Raw genomic sequence first — 14,116 nt, forward strand, 5'->3', positions numbered from 1 at the left:
CTGAAACGCCTGCTGCCAACTGTTTTCTCTCAAGACAGCTGATATCTTTCCTGAAAGATGTTTTTAAATTTCTCTCACTGCTGCTATCCATCCCCAGCCAAACTTGCTGTAATTATCCCATCGCTTAACACATGCATTTTTAATAAACTTAGTGACTAGAACACACCCCGCTCCAAAGGGAGTGGGAAGGCAGCTCAACACAGCCCCAAGCTGGCTGTGCACTGCTTCACCATGAAATTCAGGACTTTGCACAGCCTCCAGATTTGGGGCAAAGGGAGAAAAATCCCCTTCATTGTGAAAATCCACAGAGCAGCTAAGAGTAGCCTTGTGGTGGACCACTGGGCTAACTGACACAGATAGATTTGTTCACCCTGGTACAATCATTAGAGGGTTAGTTAAAACTCCTGGTACTATCTCACTAATGATCCTCCAAGTCTAAGCTCCTGAAAAGAAAGTATATCCTCAAATGAAAAATATACTCCAATTTCTGTTCAGTTGGTGGCTAAGAATCTAATCCAGTAAACTACTCAGCTTCTGGTTAAGCATTAAAATCAAAACCCACTGAGGGGGGGAATGCAGATATAAATATTATTTGGGTACTGAAACAGGGACCAGGATGCCCAATAGGATTCTGGAAGCAAGGGAGAGGGACCAGCAGCTATCTACTGTGCAGTGCAGGAGACCTCAACTCCTGAGTACAGATGATGCAGGGTTTGAATGATTCCTGCTTCCACTGTGAGTGACTGGTAATTCATCCTGCTGCTGCAGTCTGCTGGGGTGCCACTGTAAATGAACTCTGTTTCAACAAACAGTTTTACCTGCTAAATAAAATAAAAAGGCCAGAGGGTAATTTACTCTCACTCCCTTGTTCTTCAGAAGCCCCTGGGTGTTGGGTTTTTTTCAGCAGGGTCTGAGCTAATCGCTGCTCTGCTGCTTTCATCCACAACCATGAGATGCAAACAGGAGCAGACAGCAGCAAAATTAGCACCAAATCTGTCACAGAACAAACAGTGACTTGCTTGTTAAGGCACTCTAGCGCTGCTTCTCCAGGAACACAGCTAAGTAACTTGTTTTTAATCCTCCAAAGAAACAATGCACTTCCTTTCGTGTTGCCTGTAAAACAGTCAATATACTCAACGTGTTAAACACCTAAAGAAGTCATGAAGTTGTTTAGATCTGTAGCTTTGTAACTCGTGACAGCCACGTACATATTAAACCAATCATTTTGCCAGGACATGTATGAATGGAGTCACCGGGACCTCAAAAGAAAACCACATCACCACTGACCTGGCAGAGCACCTATTTCCCCAAACACACTACTATGACCAGCTGTATCACTGAGGCATGAAAAACAGGGTCTCACCATCCATTGTGGCTGCATGTTCTACTTTACCATAATCAATTGGTGTTTCTGTGCAGGGCAAGAGGGTTTAAAGACTGGTCTTACTCATCCCTTCCATTTCTGCTGCCTGCAGGAGCCAGCAACTCCCAAAGCAGAGGCAGCAGGATCTTCAACGATCCAGCCCAAGTGAGTAATCCTGCTCTGAAGAAAGCAGTTATTAAAATGACTCTTCTACACATGAATAATCTTCTCCTATGAGTGGTTTGCACCTCCAGCCCCTCTTAGCAGGAGAGGCAGAAGGAACCAGCTGCCTTTGCTAAAACAAGATTGAAGAAGAAAAAGGAACAAACATAACAAAAATTAAGAGTTTAGGGTTTACTGCCTGGCAAGCAACAGCATTTTGTTCTGTGTGGCTGCTAATCTCAAGCATTACTGCACCCCAGAGGAAAGCCACTGACCGTGTCACCTGCTGGAACGCGGCAGCCTCTGCTCTGCACAGCACGGCAGGTCAGGAGCGATGGGAGGAGACGCCCACGGGGCGCTCCGGTCCTGCCAGGAGGTAGCACCGCACCTCAGCGAGCCAGGGGGAGCCACAGAACTGACAGGAGACACCTTCAGAATCTTGGTCCTCTAAAGGCAATGGAAAAAAAGCTCTGGGGATGTGAAAATTATGCATCTTCTCGTCTTTTAGTGTTACATATGAATTAACAAATTTGATTGGCAGATGTAGGTGCACGTCAGGACTCATGTTAAGATTAATAAAGGGTGCAGTTCCAGAACTGCTCTAATGTGCTCCAGGGCTGAAGTTCTGTGCTAAGACCTATGAAAAACTTTCTTCATCTGCCTGCCTTTTTTTTTTGACTGCAGAGACAGCATTATGGGAAATCTGAAGGGCAGTTCCTTGACATGGGAAGGACTTGACTCCACCATAAATCTCTGTTATTGCACAGGCTGGACACATATTCACAAGGAGGTAAGCATTATGTAAAATGAAGTAGTAAATTGGTCTTGAGTGCAAAGACAGACCAGAAGCACCTCTGTCCTGAACCTGACACACCCCCATTTCTCCAGTCTGAGTATGACTGGTGCACCCACAGTAACTTTGGAGCATTAACCCACAGGATTCGAAGGGACTTTCACTGATTGCACCAAAAAAAAAAGAATTTTTTGCAGCACATTCTTGATGGCAAAGGAAAACAAAATCAAGTTTAGGACCTTCCTGAGTAGATGAGATACCTGCTACATTCATCATTCGAAGGAACTGTTCACCTGGTGACAGCTGGGTTTTGAAGCACACTGATTTCCTTCCCTCCTAGATGAGCCCTATTTTGGATGGCCCTGGGGAAGCGATTTGTACAGGAAAGGAGCAGAGGAGAAGTAGAGTCTGGCTGACTGCTGGTACTCATGCAAGAGTAGTCAACACTAAGACAATCAGAAATGCTCTGGATGTTTTGCGAGGTTTGAAGACATTCAGCTGAACAACTGAAAAGTTGTCAGAGCTGCTCCAGTGCAAGAGGGAGTCAAAGACAGCTGAGGTTGTAGCTCTTCCCCTCCTTTGTGTAAGAAAACATTGCTGGGAGGGGAGGATAGCTGGATGAAGGTGATCCCAGATGGACAGTTGTTGAAACCACGCACACATCTCCTTGAAGGGACACCCACTGATGCCCAAGCGGACTCAACTCTACGGAGCGAGGAAGAGCTCTGGACAGAGCCTCCAGCAAAGCTGTGGCCCATCCTCCAGCACCTGCACAGCTCCTCTCTGGCTACCCCTCCTCACCCATAACGATGCCTCACTGTGGCTGCAGGAGCTACACATCCCTCTCACCAGTGGGCTCGTGCGAAATCATAGCTGAGCATTTTAGTCCTCCTCTGCTGACATCAAACCTGTGCCAAAAGGGCTCAAAAAAAAGGCAAGATGAGCACAAATCACTAAGAATTTTTTTTTCCTTTAATATAATCCTTTCTGAGACCATTCCTCCCCTGTTATCCCACACATATCGGTCCTTGAAGTGGAATTCAGAAGCCCACACTGAAGGAAAAGCTGAAGAGATTGTTCCTTAGGATTAGAACAGGCGAAGCAGGATGCGTTTCCAAGTTATATGTGCACATTTTCACACAATGGACTGGAAATCCTTTTTGGGTCTTTCACCATATTATAAATAATTAAAGGCCATAATGTTTGTGCTTCTTTGTTATCCTTCCTTTTTTGCACAAATAAAGAAGATTTACCTCAAACTTCCAGCACAGCCATGCTCAGGTAAGCATGAGTTTTCTGGATTTTCAGCTAGGTTTGTTCTATGGATTCACCATTTGGGTTCTTAAAGATCTCATTTTAAATTAACAACTTCTCACCTTCCCTACCCAGCAGATGTTTTGGCTAACAAATGGCAGGTTTGTCAGCACTTCTCTTTCAAGCAGACAGACTCACTGTTGGGCAAGCACAACACTTATTCCAAGGAGCTGGAGCCTAATTAAGCAAAGCTGTTGATACAGTGGGAAAATCATTGGGGTGAGAAAGCTTGCACTCAAGTGGCCATTGTCTGCTGTTATTTATAGGTAGAATAAAAGTATATAGTTGAACTAAATCTAGTGCTGTTTGTACAGAAAGCCCATTATTTAAGTAAATTTACTCCTACCTTACTGAAGGTGGCAACTATTACTCAGCTGCTGGCTTTTAGGACCGAGCTGCAGACCATCTGCAAGACGTATTTCAGCAAAACTTTTCCCACCGATGTCACACACAAAGTCTTTCCACACATCTCAATGTGCAAAAGTGGTTCCCCAATAGACCACCACTGCTTGACTGCTCTTCATCTTGTAATTAGCAGATTCTAATGGCTTTTCACTCTCATTCCCCTGAGCCCTGGCTATTTTCTTGTTGTATGACACAAGTCAGCCTTTTGTTTTTGAAAGAAAATTACAAATTCTAACCCAGGAAACACAATGAACCTCCAAGCGTACAAAAATCAAGAGGTTTTGAAAAGCAGAACTGCTAGATTAGATCCCTTCCCAGCAGGACAATGTGCTGCATGCCAAATTTTGGGGTTTTTTTTTCTATTTTTGTGATAAAACTGTTATCAATGAAAGGTGCACAGTGGGTTGGTTGAAGTGGTGCACAACCCTCTATCTCCCTGTGAACCAGAATTTACTTTCTATGCCATCATGCTCACATAACATTAATCCCTTCTGAACAAATTTAAAGGAATATTTATTATCTATACTGTGAACATCAGGCTCAAGCAGAAATTAATTACTTTACACCAAGTGCTGCTTTACAGAACAAGGTCTAACGTATAAAAGATGTTGTACCAAAATATTTCAGGAGCAGCAACACCCAACTCTTTAGGTATTAAACCTGAACAGGACATGCACACCTCAACTGTGTCTTTTAATCCTTAGAAACTGTATTTTTATCTCATTCTGAAGGTAATTCCTTTGTTCACACAGAGATAAAGCCTCTTTAGGCCCCAGAAAAAAAGCAAAAACTCAATACATCTCAAAAAGGTCTTGTCTGTGCTTCTTTCTAGATCCAGCTGCAAATACACAATCTTTTGGGCTTTTAAGTCCATAAATGCTACACAATTATACCCACCCAGCATAACAAGGATATTTACTTAAAACGTTGAGCCACAGATTTAAAGATGATGGCACTCCTTTGACTCACTTTCTGTAGAATGAGTTGCCTACAGTCACATGCACATATGTATAGGTTCTTCTTATGTCAGAATTCATGGGCACAATGTAAAGCTTTTTAGAAAAAAAGTTTTCAAACAAATTAGTGTTTTCATCATCCTACATCATGCAGAGTTTGCAGCTTCCACACAAGATGAAGTGCATCTCGCTAGGAAATGGGCACAGGTAGAAATTCAACATCTCCTTGAATCCCTTCCCTTGTTTTTCAGCAATTCTAGACTTTAACCTCCGTATCTGGGATGCCTTTTGTCAAGTTTTCTGACACTTCCACGACTGATGTTTTCTAGTTGCAACTCAATACCCATGACTATAGCCCTTTTTCCAACTCCCTGAAGCAGTCTTCTCATTTTTGCATTTTTACAACGCATTTTTCTCCTTCTATTCAGATCAAACACAGCACAAGAAGACACTGTGTAACTGAAAGCTTATTTGTTATCATACACACCCAGGTCTGTATTCACAGCACATGGATGCCCTGAGGAGAGCAGTCCAAGGCTTGCTCCGATGACACACTCAAATAAGGAGTAAGCTATCTCTCAGCCAAGGGAGAGTTCTCTTTTTCTTAGCACACCCTTTTCATTGCAGCATGTAGCTCTCAAAAAGCCAGTATCAACAAGGCAACTGAAGGCAGGGCTAGAAGCAAATAGAAGCACACAGATATACAGTGCTGCACACAGGCATCAATTTCCTTGTTTCTACGCCGTCTTCTGAATTCAAGATGGAAATGGAGGCCAACGAGACTGATGGGAAGAAGGCAAAGAAAGCTCTGCAAAGGCAGGAGAGGCCAGCCAGCAAAGCCCACCCCAGGTACTGCTGATATATTACACGCAACTGCCTCTGCAATTTAGTCCTTCTAGAACAAAACTGCTATTGATGAGCACCTAATTTATTTAGAATCCAAGATGAGGAAATCTCATTAGACACTTATTATTCTGCATCTACTGCAAAGCAAGGTACACAGCTCTAACAGCTGCTGCACACTCCCCCATCAGGCAAGGTAGGGAGACATATGTTAAAACCAAATTATTTTGGTGTTAATCCTGCACCCCCAAAGGGCAAGTCTTCCCCTCCTCTCTGTGTGGGAATATTGAGTTCCACTGCCCATTTATCTGTGACAAGGTCTCTAAAGTTACTTGTTCCTGTGGTCATAAATCCTGGGATTTCAGGTGCTCCCCATAAACAATATGCTCAAGACCTTGAAGGAAGTGGCAGCAGTATATAAATACAGCTTACTATAAGCATCCAAAAAACATACACATAAACATGCAACACATTAATATCAATATTGCAAAACCACAGGAAATGGCAAGGCATTACTTCAGCGAAGACAGTTTCAGCATCAATTCTTTTAAGACTTAAAACTCCCAAATATTCATTTGGCAATGCAGTGCCGTACACCGCTTGACAACTGCACGGTTTGAGACCTGCATTCCTCCTGCCAATATGTTTCCCCCCTTTCCCTTCTACTGTTTGTTGTTTATTGTCATTACATCATGCTGGAGGTGATGTATTTAATCTCTCCCTAGCCAAGGTCAGGCTGCCCTGCCCATCAGTGCAGTATGGGGCAAAACCAAGCCCCAGGGTGTTATCATTAATATTGCTATTGCCGATGTCGCCCTTCCAAACTCACATCAGAAACAAAATATACAATCTGGACAAACAGCCACCAATCTGTATGAGAGTATTCAGAAACATCATCTAAATCTGGTACTTTCAGATTCTGATTTTGTGCAGACCAGTGGCAAACCATCAGGGATCAGAGCTGTAAACAGAAATCAGTAGAATGTGAAAAGCCTTTTCAGTTCAAGCTACCCTGAATTAGATAAGACAAGCAATCCACCCTACAAACACAAGAGCTATGCAGCCCAGTCCCAAAGCACAGCAAGGACCACAGCTCCCAGCTGCTGGACTAGGAAAAAATGGATGCAGGTGGGAAGCTTATGAGAGAAAGGTTCTTCCCCAGGAAGATAGTTGGGCACTGGAACAGGCTCCCCAGGGAGGTGGTCACAGCACCAAGCCTGACAGAGCTCAGTACGTGTTTGGACAACACTCTGAGGTGTGTGGTGGGATTGTTGGGGTGTCCTGTGCAGGGCCAGCAGTTGGACTTCATGATTCCTGTGGGTCCCTTCTAACTCATGGTATTTTATGATTCTCTCCCAGCTCCTTGGTTCTCTTTAACTTACAGCACACTCCTTGCCCTTCCTGTGAAAGGCACACTTCAATCTGCTAGAGCCCTGCTTCGTGTTCAGATGGTTCTCTCGTGCCTCTTTCACACTCATGATGTACTTCTCCCACCCCTCTTATCTCCTCTATTCTTTTTCCTTCTTTTACCAAGTCAGTGATTTGTCTTCCAGCTCAACTGTACCCAACGCTCCTCAGCTCTCTTTCAAATCATCTTCACACTCAAATCAGCAATTTCCTTACTTGCGCAAGAACGCTTGGATCTTTCCAAGACCATCTGTCCCACGTTCTTCAGGGCTTTTGTATTTGTGAGATCACTGTCCCTGGCATGCCATTTCTCACCAACACCTTACTTTCAGCCCTCTGTTCTTGGTTTCAACTGCCCCTTCCACAGTACTGGGTACATCTTTCCACCTCCTCTTGTGAATTCACCTTTGAAAATCCTGCTTACAGCAGTTTCCTTTCTTTTCCAACCCTCCAACACAGCAGCACCAACAGCAATGTGCACATCTTCCTTGGGGCCAGAAAGGGAAGGGATGATGGTTAGCCTTCCTTTCTGGTCCCAGTATCTGATCAACCAACTGTATCTGCTTCTAGAGGCTGCTTTCCCTTCTTGGTTCCTGAGCTCGTTAGTGCGCTAGGATGACACATCTATCCCCCTGGGCCTGGGCTGTCAGCTACAGCTCCTTCCCACATCTAAGAAACAGTTGCCTAGATAAACCCCAGAGGACAAAAGGATATAAGCAGGCAGAAGCCTTATGGTTAGGGACTGCAACCCCATGTTATTTTGTGGGGACAACCTGGTGCTGGGCCAGGAGCATCCAGCTGCAGAAGGTGATCCACGTCAGCAGCTCGCAGATGCACACATGCCCCAGATATCCTTGCTTGCATGCTTTTTCCTGATACACAAGAGCTAATACTGCACGTCAGCTGCTGTTCTGAGCTGGAGCATGGTCCTCTGAAGGCTGACAAATGGTTTCCCAGCTGGGCCAAGAGGGATCACTGCTATGTGACACGTCTCCTGTGCTCTATAAAACTCAGCACACTGTTGATGCTGCCAGCAGCTCGCCTGGGCCAGCCACCAGAATTAAGACACCGTTATTAAATTGGTTCCCACATAGAAATACCACAAAATAAGCCATTAGCCATTGGTCCAGCTCCTGCTTTCCTTCCTTTCCCAGTGTCATTTGTTTCAGTCACTAAACAGCTGAATGATAACAGGCTTAAAATTGATCCAACCACCTTGATGTTAATATTTTAAATTATTAAGTCTGAGTTCTCTAATGCCAATAAATCATTTATATGTGCACATTTAATTAACAATCCAATCAGTAAAAACAACTTTGCGTTCGCGCCACACATTTTATCAGAGGAACCAAAGACACATTACAACATTAATTAAGCGTAATAAATGCCCTGGTGAGGTAGCCAAGTATTATCCTACATGTGGGGAAACCGAGGAAACACACTTGGTGGATTTGCCCAAGGTTAATCCTGATGTTCCCAATGAGGTGTTGAAGAAAAAAGGCAGGGATGAAGACCACTGAGGTTTAACTCTCCTAAGAATTATTCCTGTTGGAACTGCAGTATTTACGTATTTGCTGATGGGAAATCCATTCCAGTTGCATTCCTCTCCCAAAAAGACTTGAGGCACAAACCACTGCTATCAAGCATGCTGAAAACCAGCCCTCAATTGTGACAGCCAGCCAGGTGAGGTCAAACACACTGGGTCCAACACCATCCCCAGCCAAGGGTTCTAAGGATGTTTTATGACCTTCCCACCCCACAGTTCACACCTATGCACACCCCTAAGCTCATGGGATGCTGGACACTCACCTAGTGGTCAGAGGTCCTAGACCTACAAGAGTGTCTGGCAGCTCCCAGGTGCTTCAACAGCTCATCCAGCCCTTGGGGAATTTCATACCAGACTCCCAAGTGAGGGGAAATTCCTGAATGACCCAAGCTGACCTCTGGAGAAAGAGGCCTTGCAGCTGTGTAACTGGTGCTAGTGGGACAGGCTGGGGAAAAAACCTTCCTAAACCCCTCAGATGAAATCGTCCTCTCAAGGCAAAGGTGGAAGAACACTTCATGCATCACAACCAGAGATGGTGGCAATCAATACAGGAGGATGGGTTAATCACAGGTGATGTCAGGAATGATGAAGGGAGCCAAGCTGAGCCAGGCTGGCTGGGTCAGCAAAAGGGAAACACTTTGGCAGAAACTCATGAAATCAATTTATTTAAAACCGATAGTGGATTCATACTGTGCTACTGTTCATTTTATATGGTTGGCTGTCAACAATCTGGGGCAGCCAAGCTGTCTGTCTGGGCAACACCTAGTATGGTGGGGTGACCTGGCTGGAAGCCAGGTGCCCACCAAAGCCAGTCTGTCAGTCCCCTCCCTCAAATGGACATAGGAGACAATAGGCTTAGAATCGAGATAAGGACAGGGAGAGATCACTCTCCAATTACCATCACAGGCAAAACAGGCTCAACTTGGGGAAAATCTGATTTATTACTAATCAAATCAGAGTAGGATAATGAGAAATAAAGGAAAATCTTAAAAACACCTTCCCCCCACCCCTCCCTTCTTCCCAGGCTCAGCTTCACTCCTGATTTTTTCTATCACTTCCCCCCCAGTGACAGAGAGGGGCAAGGAACTGGGGCCACAGTCAGCTCATCATGTATTGGCTTTGCTGTTCCTTCACTTCTCAAGGGGAAGACTCCTCAAGCTCTTCCCCTGCTCCAGCCTGGGGTCTCTCCCACTAGAGCCAGCTCACAACCTCCTTCAATGTGAGTCCTTCCCACAGGCTGCAGTTCTTCACAAACTGCTCCAGTGTGAGTCTGTGTGGTCAAAAGTCCTTGCCAGAAAACCTGCTCTGGAGTGTGGGCGCCTCTCTCCACGTGTCCACAGGCCCTGCTGGGAGCCTGCTCCAGTGTGGGCTTCCCACAGGGTCACATCCTTCTTTTGGGCATCCACCTGCACTGGCACAGAGTTCTCCATGGGCTGCAGGGGGATCTCTGCTCCCTGTGAACCTCCACGGGTTGCAGGGGGACAGCTACCTCACAGGCTGCAGGGAATTCTCCTGCTCCAGGAGCACCTTCTCCCCCTCCTTCCTCGCTGAGCTGTGGGTCTGCAGAATTGTTTCTCACATATTGTCACTGCTCTCTCCCTGATGCAGCTGTGCAGCATTCCCTCTCACCTCTCCTCAAATACATCATCCCAGAGGTGCTACCAGCATCGCTGATGGGCTCAGCTTTGGCCAGCGGTGTGTCCACCCTGGAGCCAGCTGGCACTGGCTCTGCTGAACATGGGGAAAACTTCTCACAGAAGGCACCCCTGCAGCCCCCCACTACCAAAACCTTGCCAGGCAAACCCACTTAGTAAATCACATCTCCTGCAGATTGTAGTTTCTTTGCCCCATTCCAATGAAAACCACCTCCACTCCCAAAACTGGTCTGATACAGAGAATCAAAAAAGGCTCAGCCTGAATTCTGACATTTAGTTTCTATGCTTTATCTGTAATATCATGCCTTGAACATACCCAACCATTTTTAAGTGGGATCCCACCACCAAACCAAAGCCAAATCCTGATACAACAGTATCCCAAACCAACCAACTTTGAAAGTTCGGGACATACTTTTAAATCCTGACCATTGCATTAGTGGGTCTTAAAATAATGTTGCAGGGGGACTTGAGTGCTCAATAAACACATTAACTCTTCTAAATGTTTTGCTTATGCCAGCTGGAAAAGAAGGATGATGGTTTCACTGCGCCTGCAAGCCTTCTAATTGTGTTACTGGATGGGCCAGAAGTCTGGCAGCCGTGGAAATCAAACCCTTCATTTCTCTTCAGGCCAAGAACAGTGTATTTAATAGCAATGGGAATGGAGTCACAGGTCCAAGTGTCAGCACTGAGGGGGCTGTCTGAGGCAGGGAATGACAGCACATGTAAAGCTGAGGCTGCAGGCAGGGAGCATGGGGAATTACACATCTGTGGGGCAAGCAGGGCTACAGCAATAGGAAGAAACACACCAGGAAAGCAAAAATATCTCATCCCTGCAGGCTGCTTCCAGCCAAAGGGCTGCAGGGTGCTTGCTGGTAAGAACAGACAAGGGAAGGATACCTGCAAGATGGCCCAGCCTGTAGCTGCATAAGCCACTACTTATATAAAAAGATATATTTATAAATATTTTTTCCTTTTATCTTCTACGGAACACACATGTGCCACAGAAGTGAACAGCACCAGGATCTGCTGAGATAAAAGAAATGATAAACGGTTTCTTGCAGAGAAAACTCAAGGCACAAACATTAACACTAGCACACCAAGAAGCTTCATGAAATTATACCCATAATAATGCTATGTATAACGTATGCTGGTTTGGGAAAAAGGACTGTGATTTAAGGAACTGAAATTTAATTAAGGTAAAACAAAAGTTTCCATTAATCTTGAAAGATTTCACAACCTGCTGCTCTCCTTCACCATCCACTCCAGCTAATGCTGTAATGGGATCAAGTGCAGCACTCTGGAGCTGAAACCTCCCGCAGTGCAGACACGGCTGGGCAAGATGTACCAGAGCACGTGGCCTTCCCTAGGCTTGGGAAATAGGACACTTTGTCTCCTCAAGGTATTGTTCCAAAGACACCCTGAGTGCAGTGGACACATATTTTCACTAGCCAGGATGCACAGGAGAATGAAGAACAGATGTTGATAAACTTGAGAATGGCAAAGACAAATGGCCAGAGCCTAGACCTGCAGGCAGGCCCTGCTGATGTGCATTTCCTGTCACGAGCACAAGTCTTCTCCTGAGCAGGTAAAATTCCAGTTATACTGAAATCTTCTCCCTGCGTGAATTCCAGTCATGGAGTTGGTGTTACAAACGTTTCCTGTCTTCTGTTCCCATGGTACAGGTAAGCACAGGTAAGGATGGGGCAGCAGAGCAGTGAATCCTCCCCAGCCAGCAGAACCATGTCCTATACACCTGTGGCCAAGAAGGGGTTTAGAGCTGGCTTGGCTCACGGTCAGTGAGGGCTCTGTAGATGTATTTTAACTGTAGGGAAGAAGGAGCTGACCTGAACCACGGCTGGGTCATGTCTGCAAAGCTCTTTGGAAGAGAGGGATCTTTGCTTTGCACAGTGAAAGATGCTGGAATCTCTGAAGAAGATATATCAAAGCTGTTTTTGCAGGTCAGCTTTCGAAGTAAAGCCACAATGCAAACTATCAGCTTTCAGGACAAAATTGTATGGCTGGTATTGAAAAAGACAATACAGTAAATTGCATTTTAGTAAGGTCTGACTGTACATAAAAAGTGAGGAACTTCATTAAACAAGATCATACAGAGTACAGATGATACACATGAAGTTGCTTTCTGATATCCTACTCCTGATGTTTTCTCCATTGTATTTATCTGAGGGGAGAAGGGAGTGAGACCACAGCTATGCCTTAGGCATTGAGAATGATGAGAGTACAGCTTTATAGCTTTAGCACAATAAATGCAAAGCATGGCATCTTCCCTACTTTGTTCTGCAGAATGAACTATTCAAAAGATAATAATGAACTTTGCATCATCTAGAGGACTCAATTGTGCCTTCTGCCTGCTTCCCTCATCTCAGCCATCTAAAACACTCCTGAATCCAGAAGCATGAGTGAAACCAGAAACTAAAATGCACCCGAGAAGTCAGAAATCACTGGGTCATTCAGCTGTAGAAAAGCATTTTGGATTTGAAAACAAAGGATGCAGAAAGAACAAACAAGGAAACCCACCGAGGACTGAGATTAAAGTCAGAAGCAAATACAGGATGTCTTAAGATGAGTTCATTGATTGTGAAAGGGAAAAAAGCCATCCAAACTCAACGCACAATTCATACTAGACAAAAATTCTCTATTCTTTCATTCACCTTCCAACTTTCCCTCTCCTCAACTTGCTCATTCACCTCCCTGCAACTTACCTTCCCCTAAGGAATACCAGGAGGCAGCCCCTGAATTCTAATTGCATTTGCTATTCTACTAAATCCCATAGATTTAAATGGGCAAAATTAGCTGAGTTCACCTATCAGGCATTCTCCACAATGCTAGAGGAGAAGCCACCTGAAGCTGTCGACGGGCTTTCTTTTGTTTATGGCTTTTAAATAATTCAAAGAGGAGCTGTCAAGTTGAATCTGCAAAGCTCCCTTGACTTTGGACTTACGCTATCAGACTGCTTGCCTATTGTTTATAAAGACAAAAAAGGAAAACGTTACGGGATCATATGTCTGCACAGGAGGGGAGTCAAGGACTAGGAGAACAAGGGCTGTCAGGACAGAAGTCATAAAAAATACAGATGGGAAAGCAAAAGTAGGCAGTAGGTGAAATACAGATGTACCAGCAAGGGAGCAAGACCAAGTTGCCACTCTGGTTGTGCTATAAATACACAACACTAGCAGTTTCTTGTGCAATATGATGTTGTCCTTCAAAAAGGAAAACCCCAAATGCAAATGGTTAACTTTAATTAGCAATTAGAAGTCCAACTTCCCAGCTATACAACTGCAGCTGCCTCTCCCAGATCTGTCTCACTTCTGCAAACCCACGACAGCTGTCAGGCAGTGGGCCAGCACTTAATAATCATTCCCAAACCTCAGACAGCACAATTCCATCCTTTCTTTCCTTTTTTTCTAGGCTCTTTGGGTAGACAAAGATTTACTGGGTCCTACCTGGGGGCACCAGCAAACCACAGGCGATGGCCCCTGGCATCCCAGGGAGTTCATACATTTCAAGGTGCCTTTTAGAATTATTTTTTTCTTAAGTGACTCTGTGGCATGCACAGTTCTGATGGGGTTTTGCACAGTCATTTTCAATCAAAGCTGCAAACCTGACTTTAAAGCAAATGACTGTTTCTTGAAGCAGCAAGAATGGAGAGAGGAG

At 44.9% G+C, this 14,116-nt stretch overlaps 1 protein-coding gene across 2 annotated transcripts in view; it reads right to left on the bottom strand.

Moving 5' to 3' along the window:
• Positions 1-14,116, bottom strand: part of RFWD2 (ring finger and WD repeat domain 2) — a 125,090-nt gene that overhangs the window by 5,238 nt on the left and 105,736 nt on the right. The window lies entirely within an intron of this gene.

Source organism: Corvus brachyrhynchos, unplaced genomic scaffold (assembly GCF_000691975.1).
Source record: "Corvus brachyrhynchos isolate BGI_N302 unplaced genomic scaffold, ASM69197v1 scaffold466, whole genome shotgun sequence".
Taxonomy (NCBI): domain Eukaryota; kingdom Metazoa; phylum Chordata; class Aves; order Passeriformes; family Corvidae; genus Corvus; species Corvus brachyrhynchos.